This window comes from Pinus tabuliformis, chromosome 1_1 (assembly GCF_031772625.1).
Source record: "Pinus tabuliformis cultivar Carrire ecotype Pingquan chromosome 1_1, CPIR1, whole genome shotgun sequence".
Lineage (NCBI taxonomy): Eukaryota > Viridiplantae > Streptophyta > Pinopsida > Pinales > Pinaceae > Pinus > Pinus tabuliformis.
The window spans coordinates 60,826,585-60,844,281 of NC_142297.1; positions in this window are offsets into that span (position 1 = coordinate 60,826,585).

Sequence of the window (17,697 nt, forward strand, 5' to 3'; positions counted from 1 at the left end):
GAACAACCAAACAGGCAACCCAACAGTTAACCCAGGAAGGGACAACGTTGCCATGTAAGGAGCACCAACATTTCCAAAAGGAGGGAAATGACCAGGATTCCCATCAAAGGGGATGCCTGGGTTGGTAAACTCCGGAAAAGTTGCCATCACAAACGAGAAAGAACCCTACTCAAACTAACGCAAACAAGATCTAACCGGGTAAATGTGAATCGTGGCCGAATAAATTTTAAGACGCAAGGACATAACTTGACCTTTTCATTTTTTAAGAGTCGAGAAAAGGACAAAAAGATGACTCTAGTCGCCTTCGAATGTTTAATGAGCCTAAAGTGACAAGTGCTCAGATGGACCTTTTCTTTTAGGGAGTCCGAAAAGGAATGAAAGTGACTACTCTGGAGAGCTAGGCAAAAGGGTTACGAGACAACCCGTAAAACTGCATATACACCTTGGCAATCATATGAAAACCAAGGACTTTCCGTACGGCAGTCAATCTTCCCGAATGTTGTGTTCGATGCGTTACGGCTTGTAAGGCGGTAGACACGGCTTCTTATGGATAAAGGATGATAACCTAGTTGGGTCTCCCCATATACTTGACGGTACGTGGGAGCACAAATCCGTGTTATACCACTATTGCGTCACAGAAAGAGGAATCACCCAACCTTGAGTGAAACAAAAGTGACTAGGTTTAACGACGCCGGAGCACGTCTCTAGCCTAGACCTCAAAATGTGTGCATTATGTTCCAATGTGTTGTTAGATTCATTCAGTTCATTTTAATGTTGATCTTGGATTATGTTTCAGTTTTCAGGCCTTACCGTATGTAATCTCTCAAAAATTCCTAAATGCAAACTATATGCCAAAATATGTCATTTCATTCGATGAATGCTAGTTACAAGAGGATTTGAGAGCTTTCACCCAAACGAAATGATCACAAAACAACAAAGAACTTCCCTAATGCAACTAATGGAAATTAACAAACTTTTCTTTAAGATCACTAATCATTAATCAAAATGAAAAGTTCTAATTCTCATTAACTAATACAAAGCAAAAGAGATTTTTTCTTTTGTTGATGGCAAAATGCACTAAAAAACTTTGAGAAATGATAACAAAAGAGTAAAAACACAAATTTCACTCAATGCAAGCACATTCAGTTCCCTAAATCACAAATCAAACCTCCAAAGAACAAGAAAAGTCCCAAAGAGACCAATGAGCCGTGTAATCTAGGCTCAAAGCGAAACAAAGCGGAATTGAAGTGAAAACAAAGCAAGTCACCCAAATAACGCAATCAAACGATTAAAAACCACTAAACGAGTGCAAGGGAGTAATCAGAAAGTTGACTGGACTAATAGAAGACCAAAACACCCGAGGAAGGCTTGACACACAAAGCCACTAGATGCCTTAGGGCTAGAAATGTGAAATCGATGGAAAAAAGCAAACACCCAAAGGGTAACGATCAAAGCCAGTCAAATCACACTCCAACACACTCAAGTAGTCTAAAAAAGGTACCTAGAACAAAAACCAAGCTCAAAGGGCTCACAGCCAAGCAAACTTCAAAATTTCCCAGGCCTGGCACGACTGTCAGGCCGAAAAAGGCGCCTTTCTGGTATTGGCGCGGGTTGTCAATGTGCAACATGCACCAACTGGCGCGACTGTAACGCTATAAAACAACACCAGCCGAGTTTGCTATGGAAAAATAAAAACAAACGAGCCAAAGCTAAGTCAACAGTACCCAGGTACACCAAGGGGCAAGAAGCAATACAGGAATTCAACCCAGAAAGCTAAACAAGTAGGAGAACCCAAGAAATAACCAAGAAACAAGGCAAGTTCCAAGCCGTTCAGCTTGCAAACCAAACGGAGATGGACTGAAGTGGCGTTGATCTACTTTTCTAATGCAGAGCAATAGCGTTTCGAAGGCTACCTGGCCGTACTTCAGTCTCCGTCCAAAGTTTACAAATCAAACAACCAGACAAAACAATCAACAAGACAAAAAGCCAATTCCCCAGTGGAGTCACCAAATTTTTGTGGAGGTAAATCCCCTATGCGGACATAGGCGACCCCTACTAGCCCAAATGGGGTCTAGCAACAATCGAACAACGCTAACACGTAGGTTCCTAATTGCAAATCAAAGACCAATGATGAGGGCCTACCTGGATTCCAACGCTAATATTTGTAGAAGATTCGTCGCCCCCATTCCTTTGCTCTGGCTGGTCACAATCCCCATGATCCTCGTGAACGGACACCTACACATGCAAAGAATGACACAAACACAAGCATAAAACCCAATAGATGCAACTATATATCAGTCAAAAAGGATATAACTCAATCATCATTACAAAGACAATAAGAGTGGAACCATAATGATAGTCGTCTATTATTGATAAACAAAGAAGAATACAACCATAGTTCTGACGTCAAATCCTCCTTTGGCTGGGTGATCAGAAGCACATGCCTTGCAAAGCTTGTTGGGAATGGGGAACAAGCCTCTCTCTCCTTGGTCACTTGGACAACAATCTCCTCACTTTAGATTTAGCCTCATGGGAATGACTAAAGCTCCTTGTAGCATGAACTTGGCAATTCTCAGACTTTGAGACTTAGAATTTGGAACTTGGAGACTCTATCCCTGTCACTAGCTTGTCAAAGGCAAAAGGACAAGCTTTTATAGATGGAGGGGAAGGAGTTAGGATCATCTAGAATATTCATGGGATTGGCTTTATCACTAAGAAGCTTCCATGAGAGGTGGAGAACTACTTCCCTTCTATGGAGATTCGAAGCCAAACTGACCCAACTCAATATAGATCCAGTTCATGAGTGGGTTAGGAAGAACCTTCGCACGTTGGTTTGTTAAAAACTTTACCCAACTGGGTTGGCGCGAGTGCGACTCTGAGACATAGCGCCAACTGGCGCACCCTCTTTGGAAGATTTCCCCTATTGGCGCGAGTGATACACAGTGGACCCGCGCCAATGGAAAAAGGGCTATTTTGCAGAAGGTGTCTTAAGGGAATATGAAGTACATACTCAAGGGGATACAATGCAAGTGTTTTAAGGTTATGTCGCTTCTCACAGGTCCCGGAATAAGTCCTCCAATGTACGAGAGAAGGGGTAACAGGGACGGTGACAAATTACTGTGTAACACCTAGTTTGCTTGCTTATGGGCTTCCTGGTTATTCCCTCTTAGGATATGGAAAAAGGACATGAAATTAAAGGAGAGGATCAACCTTTGGGATCTCTTTATAGTTTAATTTAGGTTCATGTTTTTGGCTGATGAGATATAGTTCATATGCTTTATGATCAACATTGAGTTCACTAAGACCTGGATCTTTCTAATGCCATTTTTTTGAGCCAATGTTAGACTGAGAAAGAAACGATAAGCTTCAGCTTGGTTCTTTGTCTTCCTACCAATTCCCCAAGCACATCTATCTTCAATGTTTCCTTGGGATGAATGAGAATCTGTCCCCCTCCTGCCACCACATATTTGCTAAAATATTATTGGGCATTAAATTATTATTATTTAAACTATTGGAGTCTTTGTTAATATTAATAAGTGAAAAAAGGGAAGAGGGGGTCTTTTAAAGGGGACCACGGGGAGAAGAGGACCGCGACACGACAATGGAGTTAATTGACGCAGCAGACGATACCATGTTGGAGGGGGAAGAAATTAACACGTGAGAGGACTGCGAAGAAGAGGATAGGGGATGATGATAGGGATCGAAAAGGGATAGAGGTATAATCACGGGTGAGGATACATGAGTCGAGGTTGATGAGATAAATTCAAGGCGCGGGGAAGAGGATTCAACGTTACAACGAACAGAAAAAGGATTGGTGATAACGTTATTGACATTGATGATAGAATCTAGCTCAGAGTTATCAACACATGAGGGAGTGGAACATAGATCAAGGTTAGCATTGAATTCAAAGAGAGAGAGTGAGAGAGAGAGAGATTCTTTGCAAGGGCGAGATGGATCATGATCAACGTTGGCGTCGAAACAATCATCTTCATTGACTAGATGATCTTAAACCAACTCATAGGAACCATTTCCAATGCTTGATATTGAAGAGGGCACTTCAATGTTGAAACAAAATTGCAAGCTGGAGCGATCAAAATTAACGCCATTGCTAGAGAGGAAAGAGCAGATTTCATTCCTAGAACCTGAGGGGGCTAATTCATTTTTGGACCCAGATTCAAAAGGCATGAGAGTTGAAGGTGTTGAAAGGAGGTTGGCTCTGAAACCTAGTTACAAACCCATGAGTTAAGGGTATAAATTTTATCCTCATTGATCCTATTCAAATCTTGAATAGATGAGTTCTTGCAACTAGCGAAATGGGAGAAGTCGCTTTGTAGCCTACTGAAATTTTCAAATTGCTTATTTTTTTGAATCCCTTCCAAATGTAGAGCCTTCACAACCGAACCACCATCAATCACACTCCAAAGAACACCAGAAATTCCATTTTCCATATCCAAATGAAGAGAAAATAACTTGCGAGATAAAAAAATCAAGATCTCTCTTTACCTTACAGATTTATGATCAAATTAAAGTTAAACTAGTTATAAGAAAACTATACATGTTTTAGTATTGTTTAGACGATGATTAATATGAGCAAAAACTAGAAGCACTGATGCCATCCCTATAGCATTTAAAAAACGTAAGATCATATTTTTTCTTAGCAACTTATAGTTTAACTCGTTCAAACTGACGAGCTTTATCAACCTATTCCCTTTCGTGTAGGGTTATAATGTTAGATCTAACACTTTTGTGATCCATATTGCAAATGCGAATGTTTTTCAGATTAATCGCATCATCAGGATTTGGTCAACGTTTCGAACCAACTAATATGGTTCATCCTCATGACAATTTACACCCTTATAATATTATTGACTTTATTTAATTAATTCTTATAATATTATTATAAATAGATTTTAATGGATATATATATAGATATATATATATATATATCTATCTATATATATATATATATATATATATATATATAGATATATATATATATATATATATATATATATATATATATATATATATCGGCTAATTCCTAACAACTAGTTTATAACTAAATATTATTTTATTATTTTAATAATTAATTCCTAATGGCTCACTCTGGATCCTAATGCATCCTTGCTATTTATTCTTTAGGATTGATTGATTTTTTCATCTTTGTCCTGAGGATGAATCACATTAGTTGGTTCAAAACATCGACCAAATCCTGATGATGTGATTAATCTGAAAGACATTCTCATTTTCAATATGGATCACAAAAGCCTTAGATCTAACACATTAATTACACAAATTTAATAATTTAAATTTATAATTTAGATAATTTTTAATCAATTTTTAAATTTAAATTAAAAATAAAATTTAAATTTGTAATAAAAGCATTTATCTTAGGTTTGGAGTATGCTCTCAAATTGTTTTTGTTTAGCTAAGAGCTTGTCTCCCTTAAATATAAGAGAACATATTAAAGACCTATTGTAACATATTTGGTTTTGATAAGTTAGTTTTTGTTTATAAAAGAGGGTATAAAACAATAGAATAAAAAATGAAAATGCAATAAAAGATGATGAAAGGAAACCCCATGAAAAGAAAAAATGGCATAAGTGAGCAAATCTAAATGCCACTAGAAAGAATAAATTTGCATTAGAAATAAATGAGGGTTTTGTGTGCAACTTGTTTAAAATGCCACAACCTGATATTTTTGTTTGAATCATACAGTTTAACCATGATTAAATCATTTGAATTTTTGTCTCTAGATTAGTGAATAAGTTCACCAAATTATTTAATATTAGTGGAACATGATTAGATAGGATAGAATAGGAAGAAAAATTGACCAAATACACTCAAAACTTGCCCAAATGCAAAATGTGTACTAGAATAGGGTTAAAATAGGATTAGGGAAAATAAAATGGCCGCTAGATCAAATGAACCAATTCATATATTAATTTTGTTTTAATTAGGGTTAATTACCTTTTAAGGGTGATTAATTATGTGTAATAAAGTTATGTAATGTTTTATGTCAAAGTTATAAAATGACAAAATCTATTTTGTCGTTAAGCGTTATCAAGTGGATTGTTTTTGATGGTGATCCTCCTCCCCACTCAGATCGACGACGGGGAAGTCATTTCACACCCCCTTCTATAGTTTCACGTTAACAACAAGGGAGAGGGGTCTGAATAGTGGTATTATTTTCGGCGGGCCCCTTGCAACATGTCATACCCTCATAACTTCACACCCCCTGCCCCCATTCAATACCACTTATCACTACCCCCCTTGAAATCTTCTCATCCCATCACATCAATACGTCATCTACCAACAATCATCACCACTTCCCACACCTCCTTCCACTAATCAATCTCTCCCATGTGTTCACACTCGTTCCTACATACCCATTACATCCATACTCATTCCTACTACTTGTTACCAGCTTCCTGTTGTTCATCAATGCACACAAGTCTTGTTGGTAACGGTTTGATCTTAATAGTAATCCACTTCAATGTTATAAATAAAGCCTACATCCCTTTCGCGTGATTTCCCTGATTTCATCACAATTGTTTGAATTACAGGTTTTCAAGCTCAGATCTAGTTAATTTATGTTATAGACTGCACTTTCTTTTTCAAGCAGATACCAGACACCATTATTCACAGAGACTTCTCTCTATTCAGGTATCCATATTGTCAGCATTCTATTACTATTTCTCTACATTTATTTAGAATATGACACCAAAAAGAAATGAACATCCCTCTTCTAGCAAGACCCTTGCTCAAGAAAATCCAAAAACCTCTGATACCCTAGACCTTGACCATATCCCTTTAGTAGACCAATTTTTTAAGATCACTGACACAGAGTGTGAATTCAATATGTTCGAATTACACCATTGGTTAAAACAAACTTACCAGGATTCTGAGGATGAAATCAATCTATGGGAATCCATGTGTCCCTTGTTCATGTTCCCTCAAACCCCCTCATTCCCTAATTTAGTTATGTGGTGTCAGACTAGGTATAATCTCCTTCAAAGAACTATTGTCCTCATGGATTTATACCATAAACTTACATTTCCCCAAAGAGCTCAAATATTCGAGATCTTTCTTCTAGAAGATGTTGAACTTCCCAAAAAAAATCCTCCATATCCAGCGTCAATGTTCCCAGAGAGAGATAAACAAAGCATCTCCCTAGTTTCTTTCCTATTAGGTTACTAGACACCAACAGGTAGATGAGCCTATTCTAGGTTATCTATCCATCTTCTCCAAAGAGCACAAGCCAGCATTCATGTATAACTGCAGTAAATTTTTGGCTGAAAATATGCATGAATAGATTATGAAGATCACAACTAAAAGTGTGTTCAAATACTCTTTTGTATTGGTCCATATGTTCCTTTTTCAACAAGGAGACATGATACCAATAACTCTACACAAGCAGGATGATCAACAAATCAATCAATCCTTTATACAATGAACCTCATCGGTTAGAAGAAACTCCACTGAGTTTAAATTTTTATATTTTATTGAATATTTTATTCATCCAGTTGCACAGCTTCTTAACAGCAAGAGTGAACCAAGAATCAGTTCGGAGATAAAAAGGATCCTGCACGTGAGTGACCAAGCTAAGAATGGAGACTGGTATCTTTACCAGAATTACACAGAGATTAGGATATATGGCTATGAGTTAGCTCCATACAAGTTTGCCTAAATATGTTCTAATGATATTTTTCTCTCTAGAATATATAAGGCACATAATTAACATGGACAAGCTTCATTTTGTTTCAGGAAATAGGAAGTCTCGATTTAAGATCAAGTCCCAAGTGGGGCCTTTTATTTGTAATACCAGAACAACATGAATTGAATCTAATTCAATTCTCAAGAAGATGGGATTTCAACCAAGTTTTACCTAGTCTTATGACCCATTCAAAATAATCTCTAATTTAAGGGTGGAACTTAAAACCACACCTTATAATCAAACTCCAAAACAGGAGATTGAGAAATACAAGAATCAAGAATAGTGGGAGGAGAACACACTTCAGGAAGCAGAAGAGAAAATTCTACCTGCTTCTACCCTCCAGACTCCCACTTCTCAAATAAAGCAGGAAAAGAGTCTGCAAAGGGTGCAAAGGAGTTTGTCATTTATCAAAAGAAACAGAAGACTGACTCTAAATTTACCACTGTTCAGGGTTAGAAAGAGCCCATAATTATCAATCTTGATCATTCACAGGTTTCTACAGGATCAGAGGAAACTATCCTTAACACTCCATCTTCCTCTTCAGTTTCACAGAATCTATTGGAAATTACACAGTCAGCAAGAGTAAGTGAACAAGAGGAACCAAACATTTTCACTAATTTTCTGGAAATTAAGCAAAAGAATGAATCTCTGAAGGCTAATATCTATGCTTAATTCTAGAAGCATACATCTACTTCACAGCATAGATTGTTGACAAAATTTGACAATGAAAAGTGAAGGATGAAAATGTCATTCTTATATGCCCAAGTACCTTTTCAAAAAACTTCTTCAGACTATAAGAAAACCATGTTTTATTTTGATGCTAATCAAATACATCCTATCAACCAAATGGACATGCATCGACAGTCTGGAAAGACGATTTTTTCCACCATGACTAACACTGCCATGACACTGTCAAAATTGAGAACAACTCTTTCGAATGTGCGGTCAGAGTTGAAGATAGAGAAGATATCCTCCTTGGAAAAGGATAACAGGGTCAAATCATTAGAAGATTTAGTGATCAAGATTGTTGAAAAGTGTGCAACAAGAAATGCTAAATTTAGAATGTGCTAAAAATAGAACTGCTAACAATAACATGTCTAAAAATAGAAATTTGGCCAGTGAGGTCATTGGCCACATTAGGTGAGAGGTGAAACTGCTAAAAATAGAAAGTCGGGTCGCTTCCTATTTATAGCAGTCCCTAGTCTATCTATATGAAGTAAAACGAATTTGGTCTTAACAATAGTTTAAAATATTAATTAATGAATCTCCATGAGTGAATTAGTTAAGGAAACACAAACTTGAAGTCTATGTGAGGACATGCAACGGATTATCTATTAATTGGTGAATTTATCCATTAGTTAAAGAGATAAGGATGAGTTGTAATTATGAGTTGTAATTAGTTGGCTCAGTTAACTGAGTCAAGTCCAGTTAGATTAATTTAACAAGTTGTTAAATTAATGAGATTCAGTTTGTTAATGCTTGCATTCATGTAACAACTGGTATTTTCAGATAACTAAATATTATAGCTTAAATAACTCATGCATGTCAGTTCAGACAAAGACCCAATTGAGATCAGATGTGGGACAGTGTATTATCAGATGCTTGGATATTTCCAGTAAGTATTCCTTGCATGGAGAAGGATCTATTATAGGAGATTGGACGACTTGTGGCCTATATATTGAGGCATAGGTAGTCCATGATTTTCATCTTCTGATTGAAAATCATTAGAGTACAGAGAGAGTAGGATAGCTATTGAGCTGATACTTTTTGTATGTTGAAGAGGATTTCCACTTGATTGATAATACAGTGTTGGGGTTTTATGCTAGTGCTTTCCCCAATGATATATTTTGTGTTATGTGTGATTGATTTCTCTTGATCAGTTATGCATGTTTCTACTTGATGTTGCTCATGAATTTGATTATGCTTCCGGTTAATGTTTTGCAGAAGTAGAACAAGTATTATGCTTTAGGACATTGCATATATCAGTTTGTTCTACAGGTGAAATTTCTACATGGTATCAGAGCTAGCTGATTTGTAGAAAAAGTTCTACATGGTATCAAAGCTATCTGATTTGTAGAAAATTCTACAAAATTCTACAGGGTATCAGAGCTAGCTAATTTGTAGAAAAATTCTACAAAATTCTACATGGTATCGAAGCACAGGTGATCAAGGAGAGAACAGTATACTGAGAGGAGATTTCAAAGTTTTCAATTTTGGGCCGAGAGTTTGCAAAGCAGATCTGAAAATTTCTGTACAAAATTTTTAGAAATAAATAGCAGATTTGGATTCCTTGCAGAAAAATACTCAAAATCAAAAAAAGAAAATCGGTTGAATCGGAGTTCGAATGAGGGAGATATCATTGATTTAAAATCAACTCCTTTTCTAGAAAATTTTGTGACGGCGGGAAAGTGGAAATAGATTGGTGTGCTAGCCAAGAACCTGTATGCACTTGAGTTACAAGATGCAAGCAAAGCCTTGAGAAGCAAGGCAAAGGTTAGAGACTTGGTGGTTGAGAGGGAGGGCATATTACCTCTCAACATGCAGTTCCTGAAGAAGTCTGAGACGATTATGGAGGAGCCATGATTGGTGCAACAGCTTCAGGAGGTTGTGGAGCAGCCACAACAGGGGAAGCTGAGTGGAGATCAAGTAGAAACATTTACTCATGCAGAGACCTCCAGTAGGGGGGAACTTTGAGCTAGGTGGACTGAGGGATCACATGCAGCCATACCTCCAGGTAGGAGGTGGGGCGATATAGAGTGATCGTCCCAAGGAGGAGGGGCAAGATCCTTGAGGTACCCAACCTCTTGGATGCGACCTTGAAACAGGAGCCCCGATGTGGAGTAGCATAAACTAACTGATTGGGTAGAAACAGATGCGGATGGAGTGGCAGAGAGAGCGACAGTGCAGAGAATCCCAAGACACTGCATAGCTAGCAGGCTACAACAATGCAAGAGGCACAAGTGTTTTGCACAGTGCTAGGTGGCACAGAGAGGTGTGTAATGGTGCGAGATGCATGGATATGTTGCAGTAGTGCAGATGTCAGAGAGGGAGCACTTGTCAGTAGCAGGTAGAGCTTTAGCATTAGAGTATGTTCTTAGCCCAACAAAATGGTCAGTTGGGAGTGTTTTTGTTCCAAGAGTTGTTGGAGCAAGTGGACCGGGTAGTTGTGTTACATGCAGAACATTCTAGAGTTACAGGATCGGGTTCGAGAGAAAGCCTTTCTTATTGAGAGGGAGTGTTGAAAAGTGTGCAACAAGAAATGCTAAATTTAGAATGTGCTAAAAATATACCTGCTAAAAATAGCATGTCTAAAAATAGTAGTTTGGCCAGTGAGGTCATTGGCCACATTAGGTGAGAGGTGAAATTGCTAAAAATAGAAAGTTCTAAAAATAGCATTTCTAGGTCCCTTCCTATTTATAACAGTCCCTAGTCTATCTATAGGAAGTAAAAACGAATTTGGTCTTAACATCAGTTTAAAATATTAATTAATCAATCTCCATGAGTTAATTAGTTAAGGAAAAACAAACTTGAAGTCTATGTGAGGACATGCAACAGATTATCTATTAATTGGTGAATTTATCCATCAGTTAAAGAGATAAGGATGAGTTGTAATTAGTTAGCTCAGTTAACTGAGTCAAGTCCAGTTAGATTAATTTAACAAGTTGTTAAATTAATGAGATTCAGTTTGTTAATGCTTGCATGCATGTAACAACTGGTAGTTTCAGATAATTGAATATTATAGCTTAAATAACTCATGCATGTCAGTTCAAACAGAGACCCAGTTGAGATCAGATGTGGGACAGTGTACTATCAGATGCTTGGATATTTCTAGTAAGTATTCCTTGCATGGAGAAGGATCTATTATAGGAGATTGGACGACTTGTGGCCTATATATTGAGGCCTAGGTAGTCCATGATTTTCATCTTCTAATTGAAGATCATCAGAGTACAGAGAAAGCAGGATAGCTATTGAGCTTATTCTTTTTGTATGTTGAAGAGGATTTCCACTTGATTGATAATATAATGTTGGGGTTTTATGCTGGTGCTTTCCCCAGTGATATATTATGTGTTATGTGTGATTGATTTCTCTTGATCAGTTATGCATGTTTCTACTTGATGTTGCTCATGAATTCGATTATGCTTTCGCTTAATGTTTTGTAGAAGTAGAATAAGTATTATGCTTTAGGACATTGCATATATCAGTTTTTTCTACAAGTGAAATTTCTACAAAGATTGGGTATGATCCTACTGATGTTAAATTTGCTGAGGACATCATTAAGAAGAAGAATGCAGACATCACAACTCTAAGGAAGAAGCTAAAATTACCTTCTACAGAGGATCCTCAAACCAATGAGATAGAATAAAGAGAGCAACATAAAGTAAAAATTCTCAAATTAATCATTGAGCAGAATATACAAATAAAGAAGATGGAGGAACATATAGAAACTTTGCTCAAGGAAAAGGAAGAGTCTACACAAGTGGCCATAGCTCCAATCACAACTATACCCATCACAGTGGTGGGGAAAACAATGGAATCAATATCAACAACAACAGAGTCTACATCAACAATAGGTGATCTAAACAAAGTCATACATGAGTTGTCTCTCCAGAGACAGGAAAATGAAAAACTTCAGAAGAAATTCAAAAATTGGAGACAAAAAAATAAGGATGATACTCTTTATGTAGAAGAGATGTAGAAGACCCACAAATTGACCGAAGATTGAAGAGTTGGAAAATTAGTCATTAATGGCTCATACCTTGGCCCAAGCAAAGGAAAACATTTGGGCAAATATAAGTCAAGATATAACTAAAGTTTGTCCCTCTATACAGATTATTTTTGAATAGGAAGAGCTTATTACTAGATGTCAAACAACCATTGAAGAAGTTAGAGCAGCCCTTAAAGAAAAACCAAATGAGGCCACATATATGATTAAGGTGTTGAATTCAAAAAGCAGAGCTGAATTAGAGGAAAATCATATTGCAGACTGGACAAAAACTATTTTAGATATTAAGAAAGTTTTGCAGAAGAAGAATATTATGACTCAATTGGAGACAAAGTGCCAGACTTTGAAAATTGTTGTCCAGAGATCTTATTTTAAGTTCAAATTTCTTAACCAAAGAGGATTGCGAGGACTGGTGGCACCAAATGACAAATTAATCAGTTTGGAGGAATATTGACAAAAGCTTTATACAATTGCAACTAATAAAACTAAATTTGCAAGTATCAAAGTTCATCTTACAGAGAAGGATTTCTTAGAGGCTTTGAACTTTGATTTAGTGATCAAGCATGAAATTAAACATATCTTTATCAGTAATCCTACTTTTGAAAAGTATACCGAGGTGGATGAAGTCTACAGGAAATTAATTAATCTTTCTATACTAAGTGAAATAAATGGGATCACTTGTGTGAAATCATTGAGTAACTTTCATCACCAACTAACAGACAGCGAGGCAACACATTTTGGGGGCCATATCATCAACAACTTCCTTGAAGATAGTTGCTAGCAACTTAGCAATTTTTGGATTCCTATATTTTTGTACTACTTTTATATTTTGTTAAAGGATCTTTATAGAAAATCAATATTTTGTATAAATAACTCTTCCTTTGAGTTATTATGGGTTGAACCCTTAGATGAGCTTTTCAAAGCAGAATTGTAATCAAATTGGAGATTTGCTTCAAATTAATGAAAGGATTTTGGTTTTGCCTCAAATAGTTTCTCTTTGTGAGTTTTTCTCATGTTTTCATTTCATATGTTATTCTTCATGTATTTAAGTTTTAATGGAGAATCTTGGGTAAGATTAAACTGAATATCATTCTATCTTAAATCCCTTGTGAAGTTATAATCAATAATTAGATATTAGTTTATAAAATTGTCTGTTATTATAAACTCCTCTATATCTATAAATTGTCACACCCATCTTCATAGAATTAAATACATTTTGTTGAGTAGGTAAACATTGTTTACCTGCACTCTTATAATTAACTAAATACTCAGTTTGAATATATAGTAAGTTATAACCTTTTCAACTTTGTTATTCATTCAATTAAAAATCAATTAACTGTTTAGAGACAAACAAACAACCCTTTCATTAACTTTAACATTATTAAGGTTTAAACACGTATCTTTAATTGTTCATAACATTGATCATCCAAAAACCTTAAAACAACAAAATATTTTAGATGCTCTAACATAATTAATTAACCTAGAATAATTTCATAAAACAACATGACCAAAATTATTAAATAATAAAAATGAAAATCTACCTTATTAAAAAACTACCCACACAACATAATTTTCAATTTTTATAACATTATATATTAATCAACCTTATAAATAATATTAAAAATAACACGTCGAGATAATTGATAATTTCATTTTCCATTTTTATAACCATATATATTAAACAACATTGTAAATAATATTTGAAACAACACCTCAAAATAATTGATAATTTCATTTTGTTGGTTTTTTTTAAACGACATTAGAATTTTTTCACCTTATAATAAAAATGGGAACTAGGTCATAATATTATAAACAACACCTCCAAATAATTGATAATTTCATCTGGAAAACGACATTAGAATTTTTTCATCTTATAATAAAAATGGAAACTAAGTCACCACATGCAAATGTACTTTGTCAGAAAAAATCCGATTTGACATCGTGGTTATTCCTCCTTTTCTACCACGTCCTCGGATTCAAATGCCTCCCTTGCCTTTTTAGTTAATGAGGGAAATATTATATTCTTCACATTACAATATAATCGCGCTCATGAGGAAGGGGGAATGTAAGAAGAACACCTTTGGTTTATTTAGACTGAGATTTCAGAATAGTTTCCCCTCGTGTGGAGTACGTGAATGGTCAAAGGGGTTGTAACACATGGGCATGAAATAAAATTATTATGATTATTTTTTATTGAATTTAGTTAGTTGAATAATTATACTCTAGAGGTCTTTTTTTGTGATGTTTAAAATATTGTAAGTTGTTTAATTGTTGATAGATTATTAAAACTTTTTTATGGTTAAACATTGTTTTATAGCGGAAGTGTTGTGCATAATTATTAGAGGTTTTTTCACTCTTGATGGTGATTCTTCTTAGTGAATGCACTTTCCATGACCTTATCTAGTCAATGACGTTATATTAATACATTACTTTATCATGCATATGGTTTTGTAATCTTTCATAAACACTATGTCAAGCATCACTTTGTCATCGAATATATGAGAGTTTTTCTATGACAAAATGATACCATTCTTCTCTTGAAAACCTATCAAGTAAATGTGGGCATGATCTGAAAAAACCCATCAAATGAATGTTGGCATCTTTATTTAACCAATTATATATGAAATCAATTGTTGCAATTTCGTATACCTCGACATCCCCACTCTATATATCATGCCTCAACCTTTGCAGTTTCTTTACACATGATTGTCCCCATTGTTGCTTGTCAACTCTCCAACTGTAAAATTTTAGTAATAATTGCATTGATGGCACACCTAGAATCTATGTTGTAACTTTCCAATTGTGGTAATGAAGCACACCATGAACTAGAATCCTTGGAGGAGTGTCATTTTGGATCACACTCCACTATAAATAAGTGATTGTAGGACTACCAAGTGTTGGTCGCATTATGCACATGTAGAGAATTGGCTTATGTAGCACCCAAGGAAGATGTGGAGGGTGTAAGGCCCCACCCACATTTACCCGCTTTTACAAGCCTCGTAGGGTAAACATGAGATGAGTGCTACTATGACATGACTCGACCTCTAAGTTCCAATGATGAAAGTGGGGCCTACAATTTGAAAACTTATTGATACCTCTCAGGAGTTCTAAATCACCTAGAAGTCAGTCCACAACCTTTGGTGATTAGATCTTGAGATTTAATTGTTTTTCCACAAGCCTAACACCCCAATAGAACCACACCCATAAGACTGTCTCCATGCGGTTATGACCCAAATCTTCCAGTTTTGTGCATGCGGTTCCAGGATATGTGTCACCTTTTCAAGCTAGCTTCCAGACCACTACCTAGAACTTCCTGTAACTTTCCACAATCGTGATTAAAATGATAAAAATTCCAAACATTCAAACTTGAAACAAGATCATGACTTAGACATGCCTAGTACAATAGGCATTTCATCAAACATGTGGTAAACTTGTAAGCTACCAGTCATGAATGCATATCTGATCATAAACCTCCAAACTTCTTTTGAGAATCACCAAGAAGGACTAATTCCCTCTCAATTAGCTGCAACAACACTTGTTAGCCATGCATTCATCGAACATTCAAATACTTATCAAATCATGGACAAGAGCCATATCTAGAGCACATCATAGAATCATAAAATCATCATAATAACAAGTACATACGCTCATTCATTACATTAGAAGAATAGGTCACATTACTTATGAAAAATCCGACCAAGTGAGGGACTTCCACGTACCACCCCACCATAGATTCAGCTGAACCAAATATTTCTTTTAGCATTCACCCCCATGCCATATTCTAAGCATGAATATGGGATCTCATGGAATAAACCAAGACATAATCAACTAGGGACTCTAGAGGTTAAACCACCTCCACCCTCAAACTATTATGATCTCACTTAAACAGGTCTCGAGATCACAAAACCAAACCAAGCTTGAATGCCTCAGAATTTCTTCACCATACCTTGAGTAATTTTCTTGTATCCACCCACATGCCAAGGGCTTCTTGGAGAAAACAATCTCCACCCCCAACCCTTTGGGATTTTCCTGAGACCACCTCACTGGGTTCCAAAACCTTCCGACAATCCATAGCTCAACCAAGAATGGATCCCATCACACCATGACTATCTAGGAAATGGAAAGGCAAGTTTGAATCCACTTTCAAACTAGGAAAACCCATGCAAGGAAATCACACATCCAACTTGTTATTTACAAAATCCTCCTATTGAAGATATTAATCCAACCTTCTTCTTATGCTCCCTTGCTTTCCTTTTCTTGTCCTTTTACTTCCTTTTCTTTCCTATCCAAGTGATCGTTCTCATTCCTTTGCTACACCTACTCCAAAGATGGGCAAAATATATCAATTGTTTCTTAGGTGCCTTTTTATCATTGATGTCTAATATCTTCCTCTCCTTTTTCCTTTCTTCTTTCATTTTCCTTCACTTTCTCTCTAATTTCCCTTTCATGCATACTTGTGTCTCTTCACCTTCCTTTTCTCCTATTTTCCTTTATTTTCATAATTAAATGCCAATTATTGCCTCTTTGCCTTTGTCAATTTCCATAGTCATTATTGAACCACAAGTGATGCCCACTAAAGTGTTTTCCCAACATTTTTCTTAGAATACATGTCCAGTGACCTTGATCTTATTTTTCTTTTATTATCCTTTATTACACGAAACTTTAACCTGAGGTTGTTACAAACCCCTCCCCCTAGGGGAACACTGTCATCAGTGTTTAATGACCCTATGACCAACAAACAGCTCAAAACAAAACATATTGCATATGGATCTTTATAACATAGCTTGATGCAGTATTTGCAATGACATCCTTTTGAAAAACAAATAAAGATAACACTTAGTGGAGCTTTATAAGATAGCTTGATGTGGTAGTTACAATAGAAACACATATACTTATGCACATTTTCTCTAGCCAACAAATAAAAGGATATGATGTCCACATCAATGACAAAGGAATCCAGAGGCTCACATATCCACCCTCACATGTAGTACTAGGATTCACCTCCTTCCAGGAAGTCCAAATCCACTACTAATATCAAAGTCTGCCTGCAATGTTCAACGCTATAATCCTTGCACTACTTGTTCTCTCAGTGAACATTTACTGGCTCATTGTCCCAGGGCACACTCCCAATGTGTTTTTGATTCCATCTGGAAATGTTAATGACCAAAACAAATTCTTTCCTTGGCCTTCCTTTCTTTGCTACACATTCCCTTGGGAAATCCATTCACCCCCTTCCATGCAGTCATTCACCTTCGAA